Source organism: Sinohyriopsis cumingii, chromosome 14, assembly GCF_028554795.1.
Source record: "Sinohyriopsis cumingii isolate HCF-2022 chromosome 14, ASM2855479v2, whole genome shotgun sequence".
Classification (NCBI taxonomy): Eukaryota; Metazoa; Mollusca; class Bivalvia; order Unionida; family Unionidae; genus Sinohyriopsis; species Sinohyriopsis cumingii.
The window spans coordinates 126,427,298-126,448,349 of NC_142974.1; positions in this window are offsets into that span (position 1 = coordinate 126,427,298).

Genomic DNA, 21,052 nt, shown 5'->3' on the forward strand with positions numbered 1-21,052 from the left:
TTTGGAATGACAGAAATGGCTAAAGGGTACTTTCCACACTTTTTCAATACGGAAGCCAATCAACACGCCGTTCTACCCCATTTACCTGAGGCTCACTATTACGACACCGACAACATGCGTACCGAACAACGAGAAGCTTTCTACGCTTGGTACCAGGCTCACGCCTCGGACCCTTTCGACTTTCAGGTAGAAATGCTAAAGTATTGTCGTTCCGACGTGGACATTTTACGACGTTGCTGTGGAAAATTTCGAGAACTGTTAATGGAACACGGAGGGGTCGATCCTTTGAAAGAAGCTTGCACCATTGCCAAAGCGTGTTCCTTAGTGTACCGACAACGATTCATGCCTGAAAACACCATAGGTGCCATCAGCCCTCAAACGACCCACTATGTCAAGCGTCAATACTCGGTCAAAGCCCTACGCTGGTTACATTACTTGTGCGACAAGGAAGACAAATGGATTCAGCATGCCCGCAATGGAGGGGGTGAAAAGACCATCGGAACGTATTCGGTCGATGGCTGGGACTTAGAAAACCCCAAGATCGTGTACGAGTTTAACGGCTGCTTATTTCACGGATGTCCCGTCTGTTACCCTGACCGTTGCACTAAAAATCAGTTTTTACAACGAACCATGGAAGACTTGTACCAGGACACTTGTCAGCGGCGCCTAAAGTTAGAACAGCAAGGATACCAAGTGGTGGAAATGTGGGAACACGAGTACGATCACCGTATGAAAACCGATCCCGAGTTTAAACGCCTCGTGGAAAGTTACCAGTTCATGGACCCGCTGAACCCGAGGGATAGTTTGTACGGAGGAAGGACCAATGCCACCTGTTTGCTGTACCAAGCCGACGAAGAGAAAGGAGAAGAAATCATATACTTGGACGTGTGTTCGCTGTATCCCTACGTGTGCAAATATTGTGGCTTTCCCGTAGGGCACCCGCAATTGCTGACGGAACACATCGACCTGAAAAACATTGGACAATACGAAGGCTTGATCAAGTGTAAAGTTTTGCCTCCCACGAACCTATACCATCCCGTCTTACCTCACCATTGTCAAGGCAAACTGATGTTTCCCTTGTGCCGTACTTGTGCCGAAACGTGCAACCAGGACCAACCTTGCCATCACAGCCAGGAAGAACGTGCCTTGACGGGAACCTGGGTCAGCGTGGAATTGTTCAAAGCTCTGGACATGGGATACCAACTGTTAGAAGTGTACGAAATTTGCCACTTTCCCAAGACACAACAGTACCACAAGGGTGACCCTACTCAGAAAGGCATTTTCGCCGACTACGTGGATGCCTTTTTGAAACTGAAACAAGAAGCCAGCGGCTATCCTTCCTGGTGTCACACTCCCGAAGACCAATTACAATTCAAAGAGAAATACTACGAACAAGAAGGCATCCCTTTAGACCACATCGAAAAAAACGAAGGCAGGCGATCGTTTGCCAAAGTGATGTTAAATTGCTTGTGGGGCAAAATGGCACAACGACCGTGTTTACCCAAGACGGAATATTTGACAGAACCTTCCCGCTACTTCCAGATGATTCACGACAAAACCAAATACATGAAACACGTGGACGTCGTTCGAGAGGATTTGATCTTGGTCAATTACGAAGAAGATCTGGACTTTGTACAAGACGACCCTTTTGGAAATGTCATCATTGCGGCTTACGTGAGAGCCCATGCTCGCTTAAAATTGTACGAAGCTTTAGAACTGTTAAGGGAACGCGTCCTGTACTTTGACACGGACAGTTGCATTTACATCCATCACCCGATTCAACATCACCCTGACATCGAAGGAGACCGTTTAAGAGCCTGGACAGACGAGGATCCCGACGACAAGATTCTAAGTTTCGTCAGTGGCGGTCCCAAAAATTACGGCTACGAATACCGGGACAAACAAGGAGAAGTGCACACGACGTGCAAAGTGAAAGGACTGACTCTGAATCATCGTACCAGTCGAGTGGTCAACTTTGGGGCATTGAAAGAAGCCTTGCAATCGGGAGAGGATGGAAACTTTAAAGTGACCACTCACCAACCGAACAAGATCGTACGTTTACCCACTCACCACATCGTCAGTCAACCCTTGGAAAAAGTCTATCAAATTGTATACCAGAAGCGAGTGCGACTTCCCAATCACTTTACGTTGCCGTACGGTCACGTCGGTATTGGTCTGTATATAAAAAGGAACCCTAGGCAAGATCGATAGTTCATTGTTCATTGAAGTAACTTACCATGTCGTTGACGAAGAAGAAACCAGATTGGTTTGGCTTGGACCCAAGAGGTTACCCAGTATGCACGAGAGTTATTGAAGGAAAAAAGTTACTTTTCAACCCGACTTAGTGACGGTGCCAGAAGAACCCGTCACCCAGGACGGGACTGTCGTGGACAGGCCTGAAAGACCCTTTCGGGAGGACACTTGTGTGACCTTACCCCATACTATAGAACTGGTTAGAACATTACCCAAAACATGTTGTACAGACACTTGTGTTTATTTCACGTTCATGGTTATCATGTGCCTTTTATCCTTGTACTTAAGCCTTTGGCTTTTATGTATTTTTGTCTTTCGTATTCATGTTTGAGAAAAAAACATTCAATAAACGTGTTCTGAAAAAGTATATAAACTCTTGTCTTGTTTGTTTTTCGTGTCACAAGTGACATTTCTCACACAATGGCTACCTCTGCTGTCTCTGCTCCCTCTTCCTCTACTGTCAAAGTCATCGACGAACACTTAGATCGTGACAGTTGGGAGACTTTGTATCTTCGCCATCCCTTTAACATGCTCATTGCTGGACCTAGCGGTTCAGGCAAAACCGAATTCGTCAAACGTTTGATCGAACATAAACATCATTTGATCGATCGGCCACCTCAACGGATCGTGTGGTGTTACAAAGAGTGGCAATCGGCGTACAACCTCTTGCGAGAAAGTCAAGGCGATTCCATCGTGTTTGTGGAAGGCATTCCTAAAGAAGACGACGGCATCGTCTCTGACTCCCGTCAAACCCATTTGGTCATTTTCGACGACATGTTAGGAGAAGACGAAGAAGAAATTAAACTGTGGTTCACGCGCAAAGGGCATCACCGTAATGCCAGTGTCGTTTACATCACCCAAAATTTGTTTCAACAAAGTAAAGCCCATCGCACCATCAGTCTCAATGCGCATTACGTGGTCTTGTTTAAAAGCCCTCGAGATAAATCGCAAGTGCAAGTCTTAGCCAAACAGTTAGGAACGCCTTGACTGACTCAGGCGTACGACGATGCCACTCAAACGCCACACGCCTATTTACTCGTCGATTTGAAACCTACGACTCCCGAGGATTTGCGATTTCGTACCCACTTGTTTCACCACTGGTGCCAAGACGGAGGGCCTGTCCTGTACACGCCTCCGTCCTCGACTTCATTTCACTCCCCATCAAAAAATCTATAAAAACCTCAAACCCTTTTCGTCTGTCTCACACACATTTTGAACATGACGTCCCTTCAGTCGCATCTTCCCGTCAAATTGATTCGTGCCTTGTATGGCATCAGTCGAGAAATAAATCCACAAATACGAGCTCGTGTCTTAGAAGCTAGTCTCAAAGAAGTCTTACGATGGTTCACGGTGACGGCACGTCAATTACTCCAAGGAATCATTCAGATTCCTCATCAAACCAAACGCTTTTTCTATCGAAACAAAGTCGCTTTGGTCCAATTGGCCGATCCCCGCATCGACACTCAAACCAAAAAACAAATCATTTTGAAACCTGGAGGGAGCGGTACTCTAGGAGGGGTCATCATTCGCTCTCTCTTAAGATGGTATCCTAATGCCCCCAAAGTTATACCCAAGAAAAAGGTCCAACGAAGCCCCAAGAAGAAAAAGAAAAAGGCCAGGTCCCCAAGGAGAACTTCTCCAGTGGCAGGACCCTCCTCTTATCAGACACCACCCCGGAAAAAGAAATGAAGCCCCCAGAAAAAGAAAAGTCCACAGAAGAAAACTAGTCGCAAGAGAGGCACTTCGGCCAGGACGCAACTTTACACTCGCAAACCACGACCTGCCACGGCAGTGACTGTGTCTCCGGCAGCCTCACGTTCATCCACTTCTCCATTAATGATACCAAGAACTGAAGAGTACTTGGAGACGTTGATCACACCAAGAACTTCTCCGTTAATAACCCCAAAAAGAACTTCCCCAGTGGCAGGACCCTCCAATTTCGTGGCAGTGGCTGCTGCTCACAAAGTACCTTCTCCCAAAATCAAAGTCCAAGAAAGATCGGGCATGTTACAAAGTTTACTGGATTTGTCCAAGCAAGAACTGGCTCGATTCAGTCCGTTGCGTACCCCTCCACGACGTGTCATGCCTGTCCTCAAACTGATACGACGTAAAGACAATCAGTGGCGACGCGTTCCAGTATAAAAAAGACCAGCGACTAAGTTTGGGGTATCAGTGTTTTTTGGTGCTTCTGAAGACTCAAAGATGTCACCCTCCAGAAAACCCCAAGGAAAGAAAAGAAACGGACTACCACCACGTTTAGTCAAGCATGGGGACATGTTATCTGTCCTGTCCAAAGTTTCTCCACCCCTACGAAAAAAACTCATTCAAACGGCCTCCAAAGAGGTCATCGATACCGTGTGCGAATGTTGTTTGAACGTTTTGAAAGGCACGATCCCTTTGTCCAAACACCAGAAACAATGCTTAGGCAAACATCGTCACGTTCTTCGCCAAATGGTTCAAAAGAAAATTCCCATGTGTCTTAGAAGCTAGTCTCAAAGAAGGCTTACGATGGTTCACGGTGACGGCACGTCAATTACTCCAAGGAATCATTCAGATTCCTCATCAAGCCAAATGCTTTTTCGATCGAAACAAAGTCGCTTTGGTCCAACTGGCCGATCCCCGCATCGACACTCAAACCAAAAAACAAATCATTTTGAAACCTGGAGGGAGCGGTACTCTAGGAGGGGTCATCATTCGCTCACTCTTAAGATGGTATCCTAATGCCCCCAAAGTTATACCCAAGACAAAAGTCCAACGAAGCCCCAAGAAGAAAAAGACCAGGTCCCCAAGGAGAACTTCTCCAGTGGCAGGACCCTCCTCTGACCAGACACCACCACCACCCCGGAAAAAGAAAAGAAGCCCCCAGAAAAAGAAACAGAACAAAGTCCCCAGAAAAAGAAAAGTCCATAGAAGAAAACTAGTCGCAAGAGAGGCACTTCGGCCAGGACGCAACCTTACACTCGCAAACCACGATCTGCCACGGCAGTGACTGCGTCTCCGGCATCCTCACGTTTGTCCACTTCTCCGTTAATGACACCAGGAACTGAAGAGTACTTGGAGACGTTGATCACACCAAGAACTTCTCCGTTGATGACCCCCAAAAGAACTTCCCCAGTGGCAGGACCCTCCAATTTAGTGGCAGTGGCTGCTGCTCACAAAGTACCTTCTCCCAAAATCAAAGTCCATGAAAGATCGGGCATGTTACAAATTTTACTGGATTTGTCCAAGCAAGAACTGGCTCGATTTAGTCCGTTACGTACCCTTGCACGACGTGTCATGCCTGTCCTCAAACTGATACGACGTCAAGACAATCAGTGGCGACGCGTTCCAGTATAAAAAAGGCCTGTGACCGAGTAGGGTATCAGTGTTTTTTTTGGTGCTCCTGAAGATTCAAAGATGTCACCCTCCAGAAAACCCCAAGGAAAGAAAAGGAAAGGACTGCCACCACGTTTAGCCAAACATGGGGACATGTTATCTGTCCTGTCCAAAGTTTCTCCACCCCTACGAAAAAACTCATTCAAACGGCCTCCAAAGAGGTCATCGATACCGTGTGCGAATGTTGTTTGAACGTTTTGAAAGGCACGATCCCTTTGTCCAAACACCAGAAACAATGCTTAGGCAAACATCGTCACGTTCTTCGCCAAATGGTTCAAAAGAAAATTCCCATTCGTCATAAAAAGAAGATGTTGGTCCAACGTGGAGGCATCTTGCCTCTCTTGATAGGCCCCATACTGAAAGGAGGCTTGGGAACCATGTTGGGAGGACTAGTGGGAGGAAGATAAAAAGGCCTTCGGAAGTCCCAAGATCTCAGAATCGACCCCTGACAACCCCATGGAAGGACGAAAACTAACTTTAGTGCCTTACAAACGATGGATGGAATACCAACGGTGGCAAGAACAACGCACCCCGCATTTACCTCCCAATCCCAATTTGAGCGAAATGTCCCAGTTACAACACGAATTGCAGTCCTTGATGGATCGCCAAGATTTGTCCGAAACAGAAAAATCGCAAAAGTACGGTCAACTCTTGCAACGACTGCAACTCTTTCACCAGAAAGCTTTAGACGAAACAGCTCTACCCACTCAAAAATATTTTAAGACCTTGATGAAAAGTCCAGCACCATCACCAGTACCAGTACCAGTACCACCAGTACCAGTGACCAAGACAGAAAAAGGAGAAGAAGAAGAAGGGTTTCAAACTCCACCAGAAAAAGTACGCAAGTTAACAACACCACCTACCTCCAGAATTGGATGGATTAAAAAGATGATGGCCACCCCTTCTTCATCACAAGAGAAAAAGAAAGTGAAGACAGAAGTGAAGACAGAAGTGAAACAAGAACCGATATCCCCCGCTCAGACATCCTCCTCCTCTTCAACACCTATTGCCGGCCGCACACGCAAAGCATTGCAATCCAAGAAAGTACCCCAAGAGAAAAAGAGTAGCATCCTCCAAGAGTGGGTGTCTTATTAATACACCAACCAACACAAAAAAATAGAAAAAGTCTTAGCCAGCATTTACTACGATCCCTCCCATCCTGCAGGTTACGCAGGAGTTCAAAAATTGTATCGTGCTGCCAAAACTCGACTGAAAAGTCTCCGTTTACCTCAAGTGCAACGATGGTTACAAGAACAAGCTACCTACACTTTACACAAACCCATTCGACGCAAGTTTGCCAGAAGTCGCACCCGAGTGGAAGGCATCGATCATCAATGGCAAGCCGATTTAGCCGATGTCTCTCATTTGGCCAGCTACAATCGTGGCTACAAATATTTGTTTTGTGTCATCTACGCCTTTTCCAAATCTGAATGGGTCGTGCCCTTGACTTCCAAATCGAGCAGCGAGTTAGTGCGAGCCCTGCAACGGATGTTGAAACAAAGCGGTCGTCACCCTCTTCGATGGCAAACGGACAAAGGCACCGAATTTCTGAACCAAGCTTTCCAAAAAGAATTAAAAAAACGTGACATTCATTTTTTTACCACCGAGAATCCCGAAACCAAAGCCAGCATCGTGGAACGTTTTCAACGCACTTTGAAAGAACGCATGTGGAAATATTTTACGCATCACCACACTCTGAAGTACATCGACATCTTACCGCACCTGGTGCAAGCGTACAACCAATCTTACCATCGAAGCATCGGACGTGACCCGCAAGACGTGACTCCCGACAACGAAGTGTTGGTGTTTGAGCGTCTGTTTGGTACGTCCCCGACGAGGGTTGTCCCCAAGAAAAGTGGAGTGTTGACCGTAGGAGATTGGGTGCGCATTGGCAAAACCAAACGCACTTTCGACAAAGGTTACTTACCTAACTGGACGACCGAATTGTTTCGCGTCACTGGACGAGTGCATGGCCGTCATCCTGCCGTCTATAAATTGGAAGACATGAACGGAGAAGTGCTCAAAGGAACGTTTGATTTGCCCGAGTTACAACGTGTGACCAAAAAAGAAGACGACGTGTACGACATCGAAAGCATTCTCGAACGCAGAACCCGTAAAGTGGGCAAGCGACGTGTCAAAGAAGTCAAAGTACGTTGGAAAGGATATCCACCCAGTTTTGATTCTTGGATCGACGCTTCGCAAGTCATCGACTATAAAAAGAAGTGACCATCATGCCCTTTCACACAGCAGACGCAGCTACGTCGACCACTCCTCCTTCACCTAGTTCTTCTGTGCAAGATTTACAAAAACAACCCTTGTGGGTGTGGTGTGGAGAACGTGTGCCTAAAACGCAAATCGTCTTTTTCTGCCAAATCTTCGTGGTGTATTGTGTCATCGGGGCAGCCATCGCCAATTTGAGTTTGCAACAAGGAGACAAACACTTGTTGATTATTTTATTGAGCAGTTGCATCGGTTATCTGCTTCCTAATCCCTCCCTGAAATTCACCTCGAACGGGAACCCCGGGAACCTTGTGTCCAGTGCCAGTGTCAGTCACCACTTCAACCACAACGAGAACCCCATTTTAGACGGAGACACGCCTCTGACGTCCACTAACCCCTCGGACAGCCACAGAACTCTGGAATTATGAGTCACCAAAACCAATTTTACTTAACTTTACCCAGTGACAGTTCCATGGAGGTGTTTCCCAAGAACACGTTGTGCTGTTACACGGCCAAATTACCTCAGGCCATCCAGTTAGATCACGAAGCCCATTGGGAAGTGGCTTTAGTAGAAATGATTCACCCGACCCAAGTCCTCAATGTCCTTCCCAATCAAAATTTTTTTGATGTGGAAGTTCATGACGAGCAAATGCAACAGTGGATGGATAGCAATGTCAAATATGACAAGAAAACCCGTACACAAAATCAAAAATATACCACCTATCACTTGTTCATTCCCCCAGGCTATTATTTTAGTGGTCAACATTTGGTCAGCACCATAGCCTCCAGGTTTAATGTCGTGTTTCTGAAAGCTTTGGAGCATGTCAACAAAAGTGTCACCATGGAGTACCACAAAGCAGCTCGTCGCTTCTTGATGAAATTTGAACGAGGTAAAATCGTGTCCATTTTATTTTGTCCTGAATTGTTTGACATGTTGGGCGGAGACATGGACATGAGAAAGGCCATGCTCAAGAAAAACGAATTACCCATCGTTTACGACAACGAGTCTTTTAGCAAGTTATTTCATGCCCCGGTAGAACTGAACCAAGGACTGAATTTGATGTTCGTATATTCCGATGTGGTGGAGTACAACGTGGTGGGACACACCTCCGTACCGTTACTGCGTGTCATTCCTTTCAAAGTAGATTCTGCCACGGGCTCTGACGAGGAAGGTGGAAACACTTACCACGTCCACCGCGAATTTGTCCATCCTCACTATTTGCCTGTCAGCAAGTCGTATTTGGACACGGTCAACATTGCTATAAAAGGAGATCTGGGACAAAATATTCCATTTACAAAAGGAAAAGTCACGGTGAAACTCCATTTTCGAAAACGGTTCTCTCACGACTCGTAAGTAAGTCGTGTATCCAGTGTACCGAGGGGTTGCTCGACAGCGAGGACACGGCTTAGGAGACATGTTAAAATCGGCCTTTCGTTCGGTGGCCCCAGTGTTGAAACCGATGGTGACACGCGGATTGCACGCCTTGAAAGATGCGGCACTGACGCAAGGCAAAGAATTTCTCCAAAATGTCATCATCGACAAACAAAACCCTAAAGAAGCCTTCATGAGGGCAGGCAAAAATATCTTGCTGCAAACGGGCAAAGACATTTTAGGTCAACGAGAGACACCTATAAATGCCCTGCACGCTACCGAGTCAGGCATTCAGCAAGGACAAGGCAGAAAGAGACGACGAAGAAAACACCCTTTCACCAGACTTCAAGCGAGAAAGGCCAAGAAAAGAAGAACCGTTCGAGACTTAGACGTTTTCGATTATTGAGAAAAGAGACAAAACAAATGATGCACCGAGCATCTAGCGCTTGTCCCAAGACGGAACTGGACCTGTTTGCCATGCCCCCCACGATGATGACGATGCAAGAATCCCAATGGGTGGAATTTCACCCCGTCTCCTCACTGACCGATTCCGCTCCCATCGAGTTTGAAATCAAAGGACAGCCTGAAGATTACATCGATCTGAATAGCAGTTACTTGTACCTGAAAGTCAAAATTCTAGATAAGACTGGAGGTCCTATAGACGATGAAGCAGTAGCTCCCGTCAACAATTTCATGCATTCCTTGTTCAGGGGAGTGGACTTGTACTTGAATAACAAACTGGTCAGTAGCAGCATGGATACGTACCCTTATCGTGCCTATCTGGAAAATCTCTTGACGTACGGAATAGATGCCAAGAACACTCATCTCAATGCCTGTGTGGTATTGGAAGCTGACGAACCTACCAAGTTTGAAATATTGGAAACTGATGAAAAGAAAGACAACAATGATGGATTTGTAGAACGAAGAAAGAGAATCACGGGAGTCGACACAAGTTTAGAACTGATGGATCGTTTGCATTTGGACATGTGGTTGCAAGAAAAGTATTTGCTGAACGGGGTGGATGTCCGCCTGAGACTGAATCGTAGCAGTGCCGCTTTCCATTTGATGGCTGATAGTGACGGTTACAAAACCAAAATCCAAGAAGCCAGACTCTACGTACGCCGTGTGGAAGTGTTACCTAAAGTGGGAAACGACATCAGTTAGACGTTGAGCTGAACGACCGCCAAGTATCCCATACGACGCGTGGAAGTGAAAACCTTCACCATTCCCAAGGGACAGCGATCCATGATCGAAGATCATCTGTTCCAAGAACAGTTACCCAAACGTTTGATCGTTGGTATCGTCGAGAATACAGCCTTCAACGGAGCTGCCGAAAAAAATCCTTTCTACTTTCAACACTTTGGCGTGTCCAAAATCGAAGTCAGTCGCGATGGCAAGACCTTGTGTACCCGACCTTTCGAACCTGACTTTACCAAGAAGAATTACTTGGGATCGTACTTGTCCATGTACGAAGCCACCGGACAGTTAGGAACCAATACCAGTCACGGTATTACATACGAGGATTATGCAGGAGGCTATGCTTTGTGGGCTTTTGATTTCACTCCAGACCAAGGCAGCGACGAGGGACATTTCCACCCTATAAAATCCGGCCAGATTCGTGTGGAAATTCAGTTTAAAGACCGAGACCCTGATGAAACGGTGAACGTCATCCTGTATGCAGAATTCGATAATACCATAGAAATCAACAGTTTGAGAGAAGTCATCCTAGATTACTAGAAACCATGGAAGACTGTTATCCCTCTTTACCTAGTGGAGAAACTTTAAAGATGGAATGTGAGGAGACTGTGGAAAAAATGTTGTGTTTTGAAAAAAATTGTTTGATGTTATCATGTTGGATTATTGTTAAAAATGTTAGAGTTGTTGTTTAGTGTTAAGTAATTTTTGAATAAAAAATGTTGTGTTTTGAAAAAAATGCCTTTGTGGTTTGTTTAGCTATAAGAATGTTGGATTGATGCTCTTTCATTTCTTACTATCCCTCGCATGACACTCACTGAACGTTGCGGCTCGAAAACCGTGTTGGGGATGTTTTCCTTCACGTCCGCGCTTTGACTTTAAGAACCGGGGTTGTTTCCAGTCTAACCATCCATTGTCGACTCATCCTCCTACGAAGATGTGCTCTAAACTAGCTAAGCTCAACGAAGCCTACGTAAATTTGCATAGGGTCAGACACAGTCTGATACCGAAGCCAGAAGAAATAGAGAATGTGAGAATGTTAAAAATCACTTAAGACCTGATAGAAGAGCTCTTCAGAGAAGAAATGAACAGGGAAAAAGAAGAATGGACAGAGAAGTACAGACTTCAGAGACAGCAGCAACAGCAGCAACAACAACAACAACAACAACAGCAGCAGCAACCTGAAGCTGACAGAGGCTTTGTCGATTGTCGTATCGACACCAAAGAGTTCTTCTTCTCTTTCCGAAGAAGCAGACCTATCGCCAGAAAGTCTATCCTCAGAGGACATCGCATTCTTAGAAACTAAAAAAAAAATGCCATAGCAAACAAAAAAAACCAGCCCTTTTCAGGGCTACCCCAATACTCTAGAAAAGAAATAACGATCGATTTGCCAATGTGTGTAGGTAGAGTAGTGTGAAAATAAACACTAACTCTTTCTTTTAAAAATGTGAGGGTATGTGTTTGTGTGTTTGTGTTTGTAAGTGCTTAAGTAAGTTGGTATGGATAGTAGATTAAAATGATGTCTTTTTTTGGGTGTTTGAGGTGTAGATTTGGGGTTAGATTGGATTGCTTTGCGTATGTAAATAGTCTATTGAAGTGATTTATAAAAAAATTTAAAATAGTGATGGGTAGCATAAAAAAGTGAGTGTTTCTTTTAGGTCCGCGCGTTGTTTCTTTTGGTCATGATCTAGGTAAGATCAATTTTATGTTTCTTAGGGGATGTTTTCCTTCACGTCCGCGCTTTCACTATAAATTGAAACTCGCTGGGCAGTCTAGCTACCCTTGTTGATTGATCAACACCAAAAATGAACACGAGACTGTCTAAACTGTTGGAACTTCATGTGCATCTGGAATATGCCTGGCGCCTGTTGAATGAACTGGCCGCGGAAGCCATTGTGGAAGACGGAAGGATGAGAGAGGTGGAGGAAAGAAGAAATAAAGAAGAGGAGAGAAGATATAAAGAAGAAGAGGAAAGAAGATACAAAGAGGAGGAGAGAAGATACAAAGAAGAGGAGGAGGAAAAGGAGAGAAGAAGAAAAAAATTCAGAATCCGAGAAACCGAAAATTGGGATTCTGAAGCCACATATCCTGCCTCTGCTCTCTCCCCCAAAAAGGTAAAAAGTAACTGGGGGACAAGATGTGTATGTGGCGCCAGGCCTGGAAGGTGTCACCATTAACCAGGTGTCCATGAAGTTCCAAAAAAAACAGCCCTTTTCAGGGCTACTCAATACTCTAGAAAAGAAATAACGATCGATTTGCCAATGTGTGTAGGTAGAGTAGTGTGAATATAAACACTAACTCTTTATTAATAGTGGGAGTGTATGTGTTTGTGTGTTTGTGTTAGTAACTGTTCACGTAAGTTTGTGTGAATAGTAGATTATGGGTTTCTTAGAGTAGGTGGAGAGTATAGTTTGGGTTTTATTATATGAAATGAGAAAAGTAGGGGATGTTTTCCTTCACGTCCGCGCGTTGCTGTTTCTTTGGTCATGATCTAGGTAAGATCAATTTTATGTTTTAGGGGGATGTTTTCCTTCACGTCCTAGCTTTCACTATAAGAACCCACAGTATTCGTCGTTCAAACCATTCTACAAAGAAGATGGCTTCTAACCAAATGGACAAAATACAAACATTGCAAGACGTTTTAGACAACTTAGGAATGATGGAACAGATGTTAATAAGACTCGTTGAAGACCATTATTCCTATAGTCCCCATCGTGTAAAGATGGAAATTAATAACTTAAAAAAGGTAAAGGACAAGATTAGTGGTGTCATGAAAGAGATAAAGGAGGAGAAGGAGGATGAAGAGGAAAGAATAAGAATAAGGAAATGGAACGAAAAAATTGAAAAAGAAGAAGAAAATGAGAAGAGAAAGAAAGAAGAGGAGGAAGAGAAGAAGAAAGAAGAGCAGGAGAAAAAAAAGAAAGAGAAGAAGAGAAAGAGTGTAGGAGATAAAATAAGAACTTGGTGGAGAAAAAGAAGAAATTAGAAGCAGAAGAAGAAGAAGAAAACCCAAAGGCCCTTTTCAGGGCCAGCCATATTTCTCGAAAAGAGATAGCCTTTCAATTGCCTACCCCTTTTTTAAATTTAAATTTAAATTTAAAAAAATTTAAAAAAAAAAAAATCCCATGTTCAATTCCCTTGAGGCTATAGTGGCCCAAGACTTTTTTCCCATATTCAATTCCCCTTGAGGCTATAGTGGCCCAAGACTATTTCCCATGTTAAATTCCCCTTGAGGCTATATTTGCCCACGATTTTTCTCCATGTTAAATTTCCATTGAGGCTATATTTGCCCAGGGGTCTCTGTAATGCTAATTCCCATTGAGGCTCTAGTGCCCCACCTTACTACTGGCATCCACGTAGTCTGCGAAAATGCCTTTCTGCGTGGGGTCTCCCTTGTGGTATTGTTGTGTCTTGGGAAAGTGGCAAATTTCGTACACTTCTAACAGTTGGTATCCCATGTCCATAGCTTTGAACAATTCTACGCTGACCCACGTCCCCGTCAAGGCCCGTTCTTCCTGGGTGTGCTGACAAGGTTGATCTTTGGTGCACGTTTCGGCACAAGTACGGCACAAAGGAAACATCAGTTTGCCTTGGCAATGGTGAGGTAAGACGGGATGGTACAAGTCCGTGGAGGCAAAACATTGCACTTGATCAAGCCTTCGTATTGTCCAATGTTTTTCAGGTCGATGTGTTCGGTGAACAATTGCGGGTGCCCTGCAGAAAAGTGACAATATTTGCACTCGTAGGGATACAGCGAACACACGTCCAAGTATTTGATTTCTTCTCCTTTCTCTTCGTCGGCTTGGTGCAGCAAACAGATGGCATTGGTCCTTCCTCCGTACAAACTATCCCTAGCGTTCAGGGGGTCCATAAACTGGTAACTTTCCACGAGGCGTTTAAGCTCGGGATCGGTTTTCAAACGGTGATCGTATTCGTGTTCCCACATTTCCACCACTTAGTATCCTTGCTGTTCTAACTTTAGGCGTCGCTGACAAGTGTCCTGGTACAAGTCTTCCATGGTTCGTTGTAAAAACTGATTTTTAGTGCCACGGTCAGGGTAACAGACGGGACATCCGTGAAATAAGCAACCGTTAAACTCGTACACGATCTTGGGGTTTTCTAACTCCCAGCCATCGACCGAATGCGTTCCGATGGTGTTTTCGCCTCCTCCATTGCGGGCATGTTGAATCCATTTGTCTTCCTTGTCACACAAGTAATGTAACCAGCGTAGGGCTTTGACCGAATATTGACATTTGACATAGTTGGTCGTTTGAGGACTGATGACAGCCACGGTGTTTTCAGGCATGAATCGTTGCCGGTACACTAAGGAACACGCTTTGGCAATGGTGCAAGCTTCTTTCAAAGGATCGACCCCTCTGTGTTCCATGAACAGTTCTCGAAATTTTCCACAGCAACGCCGTAAAATGTCCACGTCGGAACGACAATACTTTAACATTTCTTCCTGAAAGTCGAAAGGGTCCGAGGCGTGAGCCTGGTACCAAGCGTAGAAAGCTTCTCGTTGTTCGGTACGCATGTTGTCGGGGTCGTAATAGTGAGCCTCAGGCAAATGGGGTAGAATGGCATGTTGATTGGCTTCCGTGTTGAAAAAGTGTGGAAAGTACCCTTAGCCATTTCTGTCATTCCAAACGTTTTAGGCATTCGACTCAAAGGCATGGCTAAGTAGCTCATCCAATCTTTAAACTGTACTTGTCCCACTTGTATGGAAATGATTTTGGCTCCGATGAAAGTGACTTTAGGACGTGCGGTGCCATGTTCCGCATAGTACCTCAAAAGAAACTGTCCATCGTATCCGGAGAAATTGTGAGCCATCACAGTGGCATGACGATGACAATTGCCGTAACGTTCGATGTCCACTTGGCTCCACGTCTTGTCGATGGGGTCTAAGACCCATTGTGCGAAATCGGCTAGCGTGTTCGGTCCCCGAAAGATTTTTTCACGCCCTCCAGGAATCTTGCTGCAGTGAGGGCAATGACTCACGATAGGTTCTTGAATGCACTTCTCGCACGCTCGATGAGCCATGCAGAAATTAGGAATGTGAATGCCGGTCTCTTGCATGCATTCGAAATCGAAAAAGATGAAATTGCCTTTCCTCTTGTGACCGTCTTCTTTCTCTGGTTGGGGTTGGTATTTTTGCACGTAGCATTGGTGTTCCAAGTTCACGATGTGGTGACAAATGTGACATTTTTTCTTTCCTGAACATACGTGTGCCTTGGTGCTATTGGTACGTATGCCTTGTCCACAGGTAGGGCACAATCTCAGCACTTGACAAGCACATTTCTTCAGTGAACCTTGCATCTTCAAATGTTGTTGGTAACAGGTAGGGCTGACAAACGTGCGCCGACAAGTTGAACAATGCACTGGTTTTTGTCCTTCGTCCAGACAGGGTTGAGAAGCCAAACATCCTGAGCATTTCGATTCACAATGCTTGTGTTGTTCTCGATTGTTATAACCATAGTCACATTTCTCACAGTAATAACCGTATCCCAGGAATGCGGTGATACTGGTAATGGTATCGAAATGTTCATCGTGATGATAGAGGTGAATGTATTTTCCGTCCTTAAAGTCTTGGCCTCGAAACAACAGAGGTCCGCGCACTTCTTGAGGGTACACTTTCAAGGTGTAGCATGGAGCTAGGACATCTTGCAATTTTTGCATCTCAGGAATGCCACAGGGTGTGTCTTTGGGCAAGCCGGCTTGTTGCAACAGCAGTTCTGCTTCGTTTCGTTGTTTGGCTCGGTCCGATTTTCGAATGTTCTCCCAGGCTCTTTTCCATTCGATCGTGTCGTTTTTGTTGGCATAGATTCGTCCCGCCACGATAGCCCTGGCTAAACACATCTGGTCTTGAGGGTTGTGAATTCGGACGAGACTTGTTTTGGTGCTGCGAAGCTCGTCCACCAATAAGATCTTTTTGCGTCCAGTCCCTTGAGGAGGAGAGACGTGGGTCATGTCCAGTGTGGCTTTTCCATCGGTGATGTCAAACTGGTCATTGGATTGTTGCACGTGTTGAATTTTGTCCATGACTTTGGAAGCGGTCAATTCTGCAGGGCTGCTAAACTCGATCCAAACAGGGGACATCAAACCGTCGTGTTGTATGGAAAGTCTCAAGCGATAGTCTTCTTTGGGTTGACATTGTCGCTTGAGTGTGGTGAGCAAAGAATCCCACATCTCGGTGATGAACCCTTCTGCTTTATCTAACGGTACTTCGGACTTGAAATCTTTAAACTTCACCGTGTATTTGTAAGCCGTGGTTCTATATTTTCTAAAGGGACGCTTTTCCGTCTCTCGAATGTCATAGTGCTTTTCAGGGTTGACTAAGGGTGGTGAACTTTGTTTAGAGGGTTTGGATTCTGGTTCACTCATGTCCTCTTCAAAATCACTGGCATGAATTTGTGCCGAGACTTCAGCTCTGGTACGAGGCGATAGATCACGTTTCTGCCTCTTACTTTCTTCTTCTTTCTTCTCAAATGAATTGGATCGTTTCATCTTGATGGCAAAAAGTCAAATGACTCAAGTTTAAACACCATGGACTAATTTATAGTCATAGCAGACCAACGTATATAAAAGGGTGTGTCTTGTCCTTCCACTATTCATTTCACTCTCAAACCGAGCACAACGATGGAAGAGACTAACCAAATCGAACGTTTCATCAGAGCTTTGCGAGGGGTCATCCGAAAATTCTCTTCAGACCAGCCCACGGACTACTCTCCTTCCTTTCGAGATAAAAGTCAAGATACATGCTATATCTGTCAGAAGAAAGGGCATTGGTCTTCAGAGTGTCCAGACCGTCATAAAAGAAAAAAAGGGGTTAGAAAAGACAAAAGTCAAGATACCTGTTATTATTGTCAAGAAAAAGGACATTGGTCTCCAGATTGCCCAAAAAAGAAACAAGAGGAGTCAGAAGAAGAGAGGGATTCTTCAAAGGAAGAAGAGGAAGAAAACAGACAGGTGAAGAAAAAGAAACAGGAGAAGAAAAGAAGAAGGGAAGAAAGTGAGGAGGAAGAGGAGGAAAAGACTGTAACGGTGAAGAAATTGAAAAAACAGTGAGAGTGAAAAAATGAGACAGAAGAAGTTTATGAACTTTTTAAAGTGCTCTGTTGTGAATTGTGAATTGGATTGTAAATATTTATAAGAGAATAAATTAGGTATAAAAAGGTAAGTGTCTGTGGGTTTTGATTTTAAAATAAGAACGTACACTCACACACTCATACACACGACGTACTATAGGGGTAAAATGGTTATTTTCTTTTGAGTTTGAATGGATGTTGGCAACTGAAAGTCTATCTCTTCTCGATAGACGTGGGTGGCCCTGAAAAGGGCCTTTTTTGGTGCAGGGGTGAGTTTAAGCAATCAAGTTTAACTGTCTAAAGCCTTTGCCACGGCCAAGGCCTACTTCTGGACTGCGTACTATTGATGATGATGATGATTTGGTTGAAATCACTAAGGGTGGTACGGTAGGCATAGTCACAGGGTTGGAGTGTTTAGCTCGGGAAGGTCGTATTCTCTTCGGTCGTAATAAAGAAGTCTGATACATTTGTATCAGACTTCTTAACTCTGCTAAAATGTCTAACAGTACCGTGACCGTTTGATTTTCACACCCTTGTTTCTTTGCTGCTGCTTCTTCTTGTTGCTGTTTTTTTCTTACCTCTTCTTCTTGCTGCTGTTGCTGTAGGAGAAAAGTTTGTTCCGCTTCCTTTTGCTGTTGCATAAATTTCTCCAATTCTTCTTTCTGTCTCTGTCTAAAATTCTCCACGTGCGGTAATGAAGGTGACGAAGGTTCCGGAACAAATTCTTGTGAGGTAAGAAAATCCACAAAATCCCAATTCACCTCTTCTGAAAGGAAGTCCGAGTTCCCTTGGGTGGTCTCCACGGCTGGTGCACCCCAATTTATTGTTTTCTGAGTTTCCGTCATGTTGAAAAAACTGTTGCATGAATTGACTGCGCACAGGCGCTAGCGAATCTATATAGACCACGTGACGTCACAGACTGCTCTCTTCGGATTGGATGTGGGCTGACTGAATTTTTTAACGCGTGTTTGGATTGGTCAACGAACTCAATCCGTTTCAATCCTTCCTCTCCCTGTAAATAATTGCAGTTAACTGAATTCCTTCACCTGTTCTCGGCGCCTCAACATGTGGACCGACGTTCAATCTTCTACGCTTGTGTCTTCGATGATGTTCAGGACGGACATACCAATGCTTGTCCGATCGAAGTGGACAGTTGTCCATAGGACCGACACCAGCCTATGGATACGAAGAGTCTATGTGGAGAGGCAAGGATGCCTCAAAAGAGTACTAATCTATGGCCCTACAGTTAGGCGAAGCTTAAGAAGAAGAAGAAGATGTCACAGATGCCCTTTATGTTAAGAGCATATTAACATAAACACAAAGGCCCTTTTCAGGACCACTCATAGGTCTCGAAAAGATCTTGACTTTCAATTGCCTAGCCCATTTTTTTTAAATAAAAAAAATAGAGACCCTCCCTGTTTCAATTTCCCATGTTAATTTCCCTTGTCCCTAGACAGACCCAAACTCTATTCCCCTGTTCAATTCCCCTTGTCCCTAGACAGACCCAAACTATAGTCCTTGTTAATTTTCCATTGTTCCTAGGGTACAATTTTTTTTCTCTAATGTTAAATTTTACATAGTCCCCAGGGTACAACTCTCATGTTTTTAATGGTAAGTCCCATTGTCCCTACGGTATCCCCATTCACTACTACTATCATTGATCCTTTTTAGCTATGAATTTATGTTTTTACAACAAACACTTTAAACTTGTTATTGGTGTTTTGTACTTTATCCATAGCACTTCTGGTAAAAAATCACAAGAAGCTATTAGTTATGATTAGTTTAGTTTGCTGTATGTTATAGTACATCCGGCCTCGGTAACAAGGAATGTTCTTATTTGGCTGTCACAACACTTCAGTCAAAGGTGTGAAATACACAGGTAAAAGGTGTATCTATCCTTTTACAATCCTTCACTGATAATGTTAATGTGTTATTACATTGTTTTTGTCTACATAATACCGGTCTGCATTAGATGGATGTTATAGTTATTTTTGCATTGTACTATATATTACTAGTACTAAATGAAATTTACGTACTGAAAAATGAAACTACGTCAATATCTGTCATAAATTTGCGGACCAGACTTATGAAGAATTTATTGCTCATTTCAGCAGAGATTCAACAATTTGGACAACAAATTTGGTTTAAAACGAATAGCAGTCCGTTTTCTAATCCGGATTTCCTCCGACTATTCCCACCCTATTTTTCATATTTGGACATTTAGGTTGGGGTGTTGGGTCGTTGCAATTGCATATCGAAAATTTGGAATTTGCCGCCACCGTGCGGTAACGACACATGGTAGTCGCTTCCCATCAAGCCTAGAAAATTTAAATTTATGTTATATCGACTTATACCTGCATGAAATCGATAGGAAAATGATTTATTTTCTCAGAAATGGCAAGTGTTATAATCGTTATGTCTTTAATTCGCAAACTTGAATCGGTACTTGCCATTTGCATTACTAGTCACTTCACAAATCTCAAACGACATCGAAGTCCATTGGTCACGTGATGTCAACAACAAACTCCATTTTAATGTTGTTGTAGAGAAATTCAGTTATATTAAATAAAAGTCAGATACTTTTTGTAAAAACTAGCAATCTGGCCAGTCTGATTTATCAAGCAGCGAGCACATGTCAACTTGGTAGTCACGTGTTACAACAAAATTCCAAAAGTTGTTCTTGGAATATATAAATATAGAGAATTTTGTATCATTTCGTTTTTGCATTTTTATTACAACCAGTATGCAACTTTCATTTAATATTCTTTTTTATTTTTTTTTCCTCTACAACATTTGAAAATGTGGGTTAGATTTGTGTAATCATGCGACTAGCAATGCAAATCGGGAGTACCAGGTCACATTTCATCAACACCGTAGTTATATCTTGTATTTTACCAGATTATACATATAACGATTTTAATACACACAATTTCTGAGAAAATTGTAATTTTCATATCCATTTCATGCAAATCACTCGATCTAACAACGTTTAAAGTTTACTAGGCTATCCGGTAAGTGGAGCAGCAGGGAGGGCGAATCCGATATTTTGTCCAATCGTCATTTGGCTTAATTAATACTTTCTGCACTCAGCGGATCCGGTGTCGTCAGCGCCCGGTAAAAAAAAAACGACGTCGTCGTCGTCCGGGGGGGGGGGGGGGGGCAAATCGAACGTCATTTGGTTTAATATACCTTCTGCGCGCCGATCCCAGCGTCGTCAGCGTCCGGTAAAAAAGCGCGACGACCGCGTCGATGTCATCGCCCTCCCTGCTGCTTACAATGATCTTACAAACAGAGTGATCACTAACTCCTCCTCTTGTAGATCAATTAGGTTATTTGACTGATCGGTAAGTTTAAAATTAATTCTTGTTAAAAACCGATTATGGCATCGCATATAGACCGGATTAATCGGACTCTCAACGATTAAAAATCCCGGAGGGGCTGTTGGTGAAAATGAATAAAGGATATACCCCTGTTGAGCCTGATTTGATTGCTTGATATTCACCTGGTAACTCCCTTCGATAACATCACACACTAGATTGATTGCTATCACAGA